The sequence below is a fragment of the Triticum aestivum genome, chromosome 2A (assembly GCF_018294505.1).
Source record: "Triticum aestivum cultivar Chinese Spring chromosome 2A, IWGSC CS RefSeq v2.1, whole genome shotgun sequence".
NCBI classification, from domain to species: Eukaryota; Viridiplantae; Streptophyta; class Magnoliopsida; order Poales; family Poaceae; genus Triticum; species Triticum aestivum.
This window is the reverse complement of record NC_057797.1, coordinates 293,365,719-293,377,540: the sequence shown is the minus strand read 5'-3', so window position 1 is coordinate 293,377,540 and position 11,822 is coordinate 293,365,719.

The window sequence follows — 11,822 nt, the reverse complement described above, 5'->3', positions numbered from 1 at the left end:
AGGGGGGGCCCGGGTGGTATTTAAAGGGAGGGGAAGAGGTGGCGGTGGGGTCCGACTTGGGGAGGGGGTCGGCGGTGTCGGGCGGGGCTCGGACTCCCTCCGAGTCCGGCGGCGACACATGGGCGAGCGGGGGAAGGCGGCGGCGAAGCTGGGCCGGGTGGGCCCTTGGCCCAGTTCGGTCTTGGGACTTTTTTTCTAAAACAAACTGCCGAAAAGGAAAAGATATCCTAAATAAATATTAAAAGTTCTAAAAATGCCAAAAACAATTTTCACCGTCTAAGTAAAATATTTAGAATGAAGTGAACATTTTCTTGGCCTAAAAATACAATTTTGAAAAAATGCATATTTTTTTCTAATTCAAATAAAATAGCAATAAAATCCAAATAAAATTATTTATTTGATTTTAACATTTTTCCTCCAATATTTCTTTGATTTTGGAGAAGTCATATTATCTCCTCTCATATATTTTAATACGAAATATTTTGGAGAGAAAAATAATTAAATATAAATGACCCTCTTTTCAATATTTGAGAAAAAAATCATATATGAAAATAATAAAATCCCGAACTCTCTCCGTGGGTCCTTGAGTTGCTTAGGATTGTTAGGTTCAAAAACCAAAATGGAAATAAAATATGATATAGATATGATGACCTATGTATATCATTCCGAATTGAAAATTTGGGATGTTACAGTTTCACATGTTTTCCCATGTTGGAATTTCTTATCCAAGCCTCTCTTGTTAATTCAACTCTCTCTATCACTTCTCTAGAGTGTTTAAGATATCTCAGAAGATTCACGTTTCCATTCTTAATTAGTTCAAGCTATTTCGAGGTTGTTACCTTATTCAAGCCATTTAAATCAACCGGTGCAATCTCTCTTTCAAAAAATCATTTCCAGTGGTGTTTCTTGAGTGACCACTAACCCACAGGTCTTTTCCCTGATCTTGCCGGACTCTTCTAATTTTTCTGGACTTATTCTCAAATTCTTTTCAAAGTTTTACATAAGAATGAATTTTCATCAGCCAGGCATCTTCGTTTGTTTCCTAATTCTTCCGGACAATTCGTTCTCTTTTAGTTTGTTTCAGATGCTTATGGTGGTTCGTCAAAGATTCCTCTTCCTTTGTCATTGTATTAATTCATTCATTCTTCCCAAAATCCTATCGATGAGCCATTCAAGAATTTCCCAAGTTTGCGTTGTATCTCTCCTCAATCCTTGCAAGAAGAATAAGTAGCATGGCTATCCGTGGCTTGTCATTAAGTTAAGTTGATGAAGGGTAAGCATGACATAATTCTAATGGTTTTTCCTCGAGATGATTTAATTCTTTCTACTGGAGTTTGTTCATGATATCAATTTCAAATCATTGCAAGGTTTCATCTTATTCTTTTCAACTTTCCTTTCATTTGATCATTCTCTTATTACCAGTGTTCTCACTAACGCTCAACATGGTGGTTCATTAAGGATTTAATTCATTCTCAAAGTATTCATTAAGATTCTTTTGGAGGAGCCCAAGTATTCTTCTTCTTGTATTTTGATAATTCTCCATTGTCTTTGGAAGTGTTGTTTCACATCTTTTTATTCCTCTCAAGCAATCAATTGTTTCCGTTAGTGGCTGAAGTTCAACTCAAGTTTTGAGATGTTTTCCATAAGCCCACAGAATCATATCTTTTGTTGTTAATTTTGCAACAACTCCATTCAAGACCTCTTCGTACGGATGCATTCAAATTCATTTGTCGTAGAAGGTGTTGGTTCTTCTTTGTTATTCATTCCAAGTATCAAGCTTCAGTTCATTCATTCCAGAGGCATCATGTTGTTGCTCTCTTGTCCAAATTCTTTCTGTCTCATCTGGTTTTGTTCTGTTTTCAACCGGCATGCTGTCCGAATTTGTTCTTTTCGTGTGCCTTGTCTATCTTGTTTCAATTAGAGTGCTTGCATGTTCTTTATTGTCTATTTGTAACCCCTTTCATATGTCTTCACAACCGCTATGGTTCTCATGGTGTTCCTTGTTTATGTTTTCTACCGGAGTGCTCTCAACTTCGTCCATCTCTGTTGTATTATTTCTTTCAAGTTGTTCAAACTCTCAAGGTTCTTTGGTTTCACCCATTCGTCATATGTTCTCCGAATGGTGTGAAAGTTGGCGTGCGGTCTTTTTATATTGTAGGTAGATCACCTGCCAAATTTAGTTGAGTTCGGAGGTCATTTGATGCCCCAACCATTAAACTTGTGTTGCATCATTGCCGGTTAAAACTGTCACCGACTCACCGGGCCAGACTAATTCCCTCTCATCTTAGCCCAATCCTCTTGGCATAGCCCACTAATCCCCCACTTTCTTAGGAGTTGTCCGATTGCGATCGGAGGGCTCAAATCACCCCCCAAAACCTTCTCCTCTTGCCCCTGCCTATTTAAGCAGCAACCCTCCTTCCATTTCTAGACAAAACCCTAGCCCCTAGCCTCCCCCAAGCAGCACTGCTGCCATCCCCATCATTTTCGCGCCGACCACCCATCTGCCGCCATTTGGCGCGCCTACAGTGACCGTGTCGCCACTTGAGATGCCAGCTTGCCCCACCTAGCCTCCAGCTGCGCAGCCCACTAAGCCCATCTGGGTCCCACGCGAGCCTGCGCCGTCCGTGCACCGCCATCTCCCTACCCGAGCTCCTACTCCGAGTCGATTTCGCCCGAGGGCCTCTCCCAGTCTCGTGTCACCCATGCCAATGACCACCACCGACGTCAGCCACCGCCGGCAACCCCTAGGTCATGTTGCTGCACCCCCACCTCCTCCATTTTCCTCTCAATTCTTCCCCTCGTGACATATCCCTCTACCTCTCTATTTTGTCAGGATGCAGCGCAGTTGTGCCATGGATATCGGAGCTCCTCCATCCATGCCTCCATGCCCTCATTCTCCGGCAGCCGGCTCCGCCGGTGAGCACCTCTAGTTACACTGCAAAAAACACACATCCGTGACATTATGGCCCAAACAATTTTTTTCTGTCATGGTTATGACACTTCTGTGATGATAATTGTGAAAAAACGCGTATCACCATAAATGTGGTGGGCTCCTACTTGTATGACAAAAAATCATGATAGAAAATGGACTTTTCGTACTGGGCGGGCCGGGGACGCACCTGCATGACATTCTTTGGGCCGTCCATGACATAAAAAATCATGGTAGAAGTGAGGGCAAGGTAATTCTCGCGGAGTTCCTGGTTAGGGTGGGTGGTCGAGGCGGAGCGATGCAATGTGGTTTGCACGTTTCTCTCTCGTAAGTGTGCGCGTGGTGTGAGTCATGTTGCCATAACTGAACCAGAGCGAGAGGTGTTCGCCTACTGAACTCGAGTGATCGCACTGAAGCCGATGGATCAACCCCTTCACTGCTAACTGAACCCGACCGAATCCTTTTGCTAACTGAACCAGATCTATCGCTGTTACTGCTTACTGAAGCCTATCGAACCCCAGTATGAGACGTAGCTAGCTAGTTGGGTTTCCTCTAGATGAGCAGTGCTCGTTGTTGTTGTGCGCGCGATACATATAACGAGTTGACACGTGGTGAGTCCAGCCGGTTGGCTGGCTATGGATGAACAATTCCCAGTGGGGGTTGGATGAACAGGAACCCGGCCATGAGTAGGCACTTGCTGCTGGATGAACAGGACCCCGTGATACGTGTCCAATGTATCTATAATTTTTGTTTGTTCCATGCTGTTATATTATCATTCCTGGATGTTTTACAATCATTTTATAGCAACTTTATATCATTTTTTGGGACTAGCCTATTGACATAGTGCCCAATGCAAAAATCAATACCAAACAAAGTCCAAATGTGGTGAAACTTTTTAGAGATTCTTTATGGACCCGAAGACATCTGTTGGGACAAAGAAGTACCACAGGGGGGATCCGAGGGGAGCACAACCCACATGTGTGCGCCTGGGGGCCCAGGCACGCCCTGGTGGGTTGTGGCCACCTCGGCGGCCTCCCGCACTACCTCTTTGCTCTATTAATACCTTGAAAATCCAAAAACCCTAGGGGAGTCGACAAAACACAATTCCAGCCACTTCAAGTTCCAAAACCACAGATCCAATCTAGACACCATCACAAAGGGGTTCATCATCCCCATTTGTGCCTCTACGATGATGCGTGAGTTGTTCATTGTAGACCTACAGTTCCGTAGGCAGTAGCTAGATGGCTTGCTCTCTCTCTCTCTCTCTCTCTCTCTCTCTCTCTCTTTTGATTCTAAATATAATGGTCTCTTGGAGATCTATTTGATTTAACTATTTTTGCGGCGTGTTTGTTGGGATCCGATGAACTTTGATTTTACGATCAGATATAATTTATCCATGAAAGTTATTTGAGTTTTGATCTCTTATATGCATGATTACTTATAGCCTCGTATTTCTTGTTCGAATCTTTGGTTTAGTTAGGCCAACTAGATTGATTTTTCTTTCCATGGGAAGAGGTGCTTTGTGATTGGTTCAGTTGTGCGGTGTTCTTTCCCAGTGACAAAAGGGGCAGCAAGACATGTATTGATCATTTCCATTAAGGATAACAAGATGGGGTCTATTCCTACATGAATAGATCTTGTCTACATCATGTCATAGTTCTTATTGCATTAGTCTATTTTTCCATGAACTTAATACACTAGATGCATGCTGGATAGCAGTCGATGTGTGGAGTAATAGTAGTAGATGCAGCCAGGAGTCGGTCTACTAATCTTGGACGTGATGCCTATATAGTGATCATTGCCTGGATATCGTCATAATTATTTGAAGTTCTATCAGTTGCCCAACAGTAATTTGTTTACTCGTTGTATGTTATTTTCTCGAGAGAAACCACTAGAGAAATCTACGGCCCCTGGTTCTATTCTTTATCACATTTGCTTTCTTATTTATTATTTACCACTTTTATTTTCAGATCTATTATTCCAAAACCCAAAAATACATTGCTGCATTTTTTGTTATTTACTTTATTTTGCGTTTTCTCAAAATCTATTTATCCAATCTACTACAAACAAATCTATCTTTTACCCGGGAGGGATTGACAACCCCTCTTATCCGTCGGGTTGCAAGTATTTGTTCTTTGTGTGCAGGTACCGTTTACAAAGTGTTGCTTGGTTCTCCTACTGGTTCGATAACCTTCATCTCATCACTGAAGGAGATACCTATCATAGCTGTGCTGCATCATCCCTTCTCCCTCGGGGAAAATACTGACGCGGACACAAGCCATCAAGAAAGGATTTCTGGTGCCATTGTCGGGTAGACATCATCAACATCTACCAGGTTCCTAATCACAAATCTCATCTCCTTGCAATTCATATTATTTGCCATTTACCTCTCGTTTCTATCTCCCCCACTTCACAAAAAATTGCCATTTTATTCGCCCCATTTTTGTTTGCCGTTTTCTCGTCAGATCTATTTTTTGTGTGCAACCTTGCTTGCCTACCTTGTCATTGTGGCTATCATGACTACTACTCCTTTGTCACCAGATTTTGAAGTTTTATACTTCAAGCAAAAAAAACAAGGAGAAAATTTTACATCATAGACAACTTTTGGACTTTGCCGCTAAAGGGAATTTTGTTGAACTTGATGCTAATAGTAATTATGAGATCCTAGAGGGGATTTTGGGAATCCCACCAACCAAAAAGGGGATTTCTTTTGCTCAAGAAGGGGTTAAATTTTAGACAAGTTGAGTGACTGGCATAAATATATTGTCGAGTTGCAAAATATAATGTACCTCTCAAACATAGTAGTGCAAACCTCAATCACATGAATCCTTTGATTACTCTTTGCAATAAACAGTTGGATATTTTAGAGCTCAAGATGGTTTCTTTTCCCAAGAATTTAAGGAAGTGTCAAGATCCTCTCGGGTTTGAGACAGCCCTTGAAAAAGTTTCCACAACCCGCAAATGAGAATACTTAGATCTATGCTTTATGCCTAGCTAGGGGCGTAAAACGACAACGCTTGTTGGGAGGCAACCCAATGAATAAATTTTACTTTTTCCTTTTTCTTTCTGCAATTGAGTGTTTGCACAATTATGCATCTGTTATGATTGTCTTTTTATGTTTAATTTAGTGTTTGGGCCAAGCAAAGCCTTTGGGATCATGTTGGGTGATAGTTGATTTGATCTTGTTGGAAAACAGATACTTTTTCGTCGAGTAAAATAACTTTGAAAAATCACAGAGGCGACAATAAATTCTGAATGTTTTACACAGTATTGATATACAAATGGCCTATGTTGTCCTAATTTTTTAGAACTTCTTGAGTTACCGAAGTATACGAAGTTTTCAGATTGCTACAGACTGTTCTATTTTTGACATATTCTGTTATTTTGTGTTGTGTGCTTATTTTGACGAATCTATGGACTTTATCAAGGGGTATAAGGCATAGCAAAGTTGGAATAGAGTAGATATAATGCAAAAAATAAAATATGAATGGATTTGCAACAATACTTAGAGTAGTGATTTTCTTTCTTATACTAACGGATCTCACAAAGGTTTTGTTGAGTTTTGTGTGATTGAAGTATTCAAGTTTTGAGTGAGATCACGATGGATGAAGGAAGAAGGAGTGAGAAGAGCCTAAGCTTGGGGATGCCCCTGAGTGGCATCCCCTCTTTCTTCTAACGACCATCAATATTTTACTTGGAGCTATATGTTTATTCGTCACATATCATGAGTTTTGCTTGGAGCATCTTGTATTATATGAGTCTTGGCTTGTTTTCCTTTTTATTTTGTGTCATCTATCTTTGTTGGACACACCTATTTGAGAGAGCCAAAATTATGCTATGATTTGTTAGAATTGCTCTTTCTGATTCACTTAAATTTTTTGAGCTATGGAATTGCTCTAGTGCTTCACTTATATCTTTTTGAGCACGGTTTGCTTTACTATTTTTTGAAGAAATTTTCTCATTTTTGACTTAGATTTATTTGTGAGTTAGTAAATTTTTGAAGAAATTCTCTCATGCTTCACTTATATTATTTTGAGAGATGAAAATTTTTATGCTCATGTTCTTCACTTAAATTTGTTTGAGCTATCAAAAGCAACATATGAAACTAGTCCCTAAGTGATAGATATTCAAGATGGATATAATAACAACTTTCATGAATACCATCGGACAAAATAAAATTGATTCTTTGTAATAGTTTTGTGATATGATGATAGTGATACGTGAGTCATGTTGGTAAGTAATTATGCTTTAGTAAGAATATTGGTTTTAAGGTTTGTGATTCTTATGCAAGCACAAAAGTCAATAGTTATGCAATGAAATTACATCCTACTTGTGGTGCATTATTCGGTGTTAATTATCCTTAATGCTTGTTTATATGATTTTTCGTTTCTTGGTTGGATGTCTCTCGGCTAGCCTCCCCTTGTACTAAGTGGGATTACTACTTGTGCATCCAAAATCCTTAAACCCAGTTTTGCCATATGAGTCCACCATACCTACCTATATGCGGTATTCTTTTGCCATTCTAATTAAATTTGTATGTGCCATCTCTAATTTTCAAAATAATTTCCTTTTTGTGTGCTCGTACCGCTCATGAAACGGTAGTGGGTGGCTGATATTTTTCCATGCTAGATGTGTTATTCTCAAGATGAGTGTTTATTCACTTGCTATTGCATGAGAGTACGACAAAGGTATTAGGGATGCCAGTCCCGAAGTAAAAAATGAATTTACTTTATGTTGTCAAATAAGAAATTCCTTGGAAAGTGTTGGTATGGACGACACCCGTGGATACAGCTAGCCATGGAATGTGAAAGTATGGTGGAAAAAGGAATAAACTTTATTTTATGTTTGGGAATTGCCTCTGATATATCTAGCATGGAAAGTATTGGTAACTACTCGATCGTTTTTGTTGACAGGAAAAGCATGCCACCCAAAATGTTTTATCTCTATCCTTCTCTCTTTGAGCTCTGGAACCTCTACAAATCCCTACTTCCCTCTGCGAAGGGCCTTTCTATTTACTTTATGCAATTTTTATTTGAGTCTCCATCTTCTCTTACAAAGTACCTATTAAGGCGCACTATGATCGTACTTGAGCATTAGGTGTAGCTAATATGCGAGTGTGTTTCATGAATGGATCAATGATGGCGCACGATGGGCTAGAGATAACTTGTTTTAGTGTTAATATTTGGAAAGCCAGGTTGCTTATTGATATGCTTGAGTATTGAAATCTTCATGTCAAAACTAGACTATTGCATAAAATCATTTAAAAGTCCAAATGTCCATGCTACAAAAGAAAAGAATATGCAATGAACATGTTAGGAAGCATTCCACATCAAAAATTCTGTTTTTATCATTTACCTACTTGAGGATGAGTAGGAATTAATCTTGGGATGCTGATATGTCTCCAATGTATTTGTAATTTTTGCTTGTTCCATGCTGTTATATTATCATTCTTGGATGTTTTAAATTCATTTTACAAAAAATTTATATAATTTTTGGGACAAACGTATTGACATAGTGCCCAGTGCCAGTTGCTGTTTTTTGCTTCACAGAAAGTCAATACCAAACGGAGCCCAAACGCAGCGAAACTTTTTGGAGATTTTTTTTGGACCATAAGACACCTGTTGGGCCAGAAGGCACGCCCTAGTGGGTTGTGCCCACCTCAGCCGCCTCCCACACCACCTCTTTTCTCTACAAAAACCTCGAAAATCCAAAACCCTAGGGGAGTCGACAAAACACAATTCCAGCCGCCGCAAGTTCCAGAACCACCAGATCTAGTTGATACGTCTCCAACATATATATAATTTTTTATTGTCCCATGCTGTTATATTAACAATCTTGGATGTTTTATATTCATTTTATAGTCATTTCATATCATTTTTTGGTACTAACCTATTGACATAGTGCCAAGTGGCAGTTGCTGTTTTTTTTCATGTTTTTTACATGGCAGAAAATCAATACCAAACGGGATTCGAAATGCAACGAAACTTTAAGGAGATTTTTTATGGACCAGAAGACACATAATGGGCCCTAGCTGCGCCTGGGGGTGCTCCGAGGAGAGAAAAACCCACAAGGGCACGCCAGGAGACCTAGGCGCGCCCTGGTGGGTTGTGCCAACCTTGGATGCCCCCCCCCGGACCTCCTATTTGCTCTATAAATACCCCAATATTCCCAAAACCCTAGGGGAGTTGACAAAATATTCATCCAGCCACCGCAGAGTCCAGAACCACCAGATCCAATCTAGACACCATCTCGGATGGGGTTGATCACCTCCCTTGGTGCCTCTCCGATGATACGTGAGTAGTTCTTTGAAGACCTTTGGGTCCATAGTTAGTACCTAGATGGCTTCCTCTCTCTCTCTCTCTAAACTCTCAAATCTCAATACAATAGTCTCTTGGAGATCCATATGATGTAACTCTTTTGTGGTGTGTTTGTTTGGAGCAATGAACTTTGTGTTTATGATCAGATCTATCTTTTTATATCCATGGAAGTATTTGAGTTTCTTTTATCTCTTTTATGCATGATCTCTTATAGACTCGTATTTCTTCTTCGATATTTTGGTTTTGTTTGGCCAACTTGATCTATTTATCTTGCAATGGAAAGAGGTGCTTTGTAGTGGGTTCGATCTTACCGTGCTTGATCCTAGTGACAGAAAGGGAACCGACACGTATGTATCATTGCTAGTAAGGATAAAACAATGGGGCCTATCTCTACATATATAGATCTTGTCTACATCATGTCATCATTCTTATTGCATTAATCCGTTTCTCCATGAACTTAATGCACTAGATGCATGCTCGATAGTGGCCGATGTGTGGAGTAATAGTAGCAGATGCAGGCAGGAGTCGGCCTACTAATCTTGGAAGTGATGCATGTGCAATGATCATTGCCTGGATATCCTTATGAGTATTTGAAGTTCTATCAATTTCCCAACAATAATTTGTTCACCCACTGTTTGCTATTTTTCTCGAGAGAAGCCACTAGTGAAACCTACGGGCCCCGAGTCTCTTTCTCATATTATTTGCCTTTGTGATCTATTTGCCTTTGCTTTTATTTTCAGATCTATTAAACTAAAAATACAAAAATACCTTGCTGCAATTTATTCTTATTTATTTTATTTGGCATTCGATCTATCAATCTACTACAATTTATCTCACATCCGTTTGCTTGTCTTGAGGCGCCGTACCCGGAAGGGATTGACAACCCCTTTAACACGTCGGTTGCGAGGATTTGTTATATGTGTGCAGGTGTTGTTTACCTTGTGTTGTTTGGTTCTCCTACTAGTTCAATAACTTTGGTTTCACATCTGAGGGAAATACCTCCCGTTCCTGTGCTGCATCATCCCTTCCTCTTTGGGGAAATGCCGACGCAGCTTCAAGCCGCATCACCAATCTGGACACCATCACGGAGGGGTTCATTATCCCCATTGTTGCCTCTTCGATGATGCGTGAGTAGTTCATTGTAGACTGACGGGTCCGTAGATAGTAGCTAGATGGTTTCCTCTCTCTCTTTTGATTCTCAATACAATGGTCTCTTGGAGATCTATTTGATATAACTCTTTTTGCGGTGTATTTGCTGGGATTCGATGAACATTGAGTTTATGATCAGATCTATTTTATCCATGAAAGTTATTTGAGTTTTGATCTCTTATATGCATTATTACTTATAGCCTCGTATTTCTTCTTTGAATTGATCTTTGGTTTATTTAGGCCGACTAGATCGACTTTTCTTGCCATGGTAAGAGGTGCTTTGTGATGGGTTTGGTCGTGCGGTGTTCTTTCCCAGTGACAGAACGGGCAGGGAGACACGTATTGTTCGCTGCCAATAAGGATAAGAAGATGGGGTCTATTCCTACATGAATAGATCTTGTCTACATCATGTCATCATTCTTATTGTATTACTCCGGTTTTCTATGAACTTAATACACTAGATGCATGTTGCATAGCGGTCGACATGTGGAGTGATAGTAGTAGGTGCAGGCAGGAGTCGGTCTACTAATCTTGGACGTAATGCCTATATAATGATCATTTCCTGGATATCGTCATAATTATTTGAAGTTCTATCAATTGCCCAACTATAATTTGTTTACCCGCCATATGCTATTTTCTCGAGAGAAGCCACTAGTGAAATCTAGGGCCCCCGGGTCTATTCTTTATCATATTTAGTTTCCGATCTATTATTGCCACTTTTATTTTCATATCTATTATTGTAAAAACCCAAAAGTACCTTGCTGCAATTTTTTTATTTACTTTATTTCGCGTTTTCGCGAAATCTATTTATCCAATCTACTACAAACCAATCTATCTTTTATGTGGGAGGGATTGACAACCCCTCTTATGCGTCGGGTTGCAAGTATTTGTTCTTTGTGTGCCAGTACTGTTTACATAGTGTTGCTTCGTTCTCCTAATGGTTCGATAACCTTGGTCTCATAACTGAGGGAAATACCTACCGTAGCTATGCTGGATTATCCTTCCTCTTCAGGGAAAATACTAACGCAGACACAAGCCATCACTCGGTGGTAGTATGTGGTTGCCGTTGGATGAACAGGACCCCGAGGAGGCCGCCACACACCCCAGCGGGTGGTGGGTGGATGAACAAGACCCCGTGGAGGTTAGTTGAGTAGTAGCTAGTGGAGGCTGGATGAATAGTAGCCCGTGGATGAATAGTGACTGGTGGAGGCTGGAGGAGGTCGACGGTGGATGAACAATAGCAGGTGGAGGCTGGAGGAAGTCGATGGTGGATGAATAGTAGCCCGTGGAGGCTACAACCAGGTAGTTACTGGTGGATGAATAGTAGCCCATGGAGTCCCGTTTTGTGGTACGCCACACCCCTCCCAGTGAACAGGACCCCATTTTGATCATAGGCGGTCGAAGAGAAGTCTGTTTCCTCCATTTTG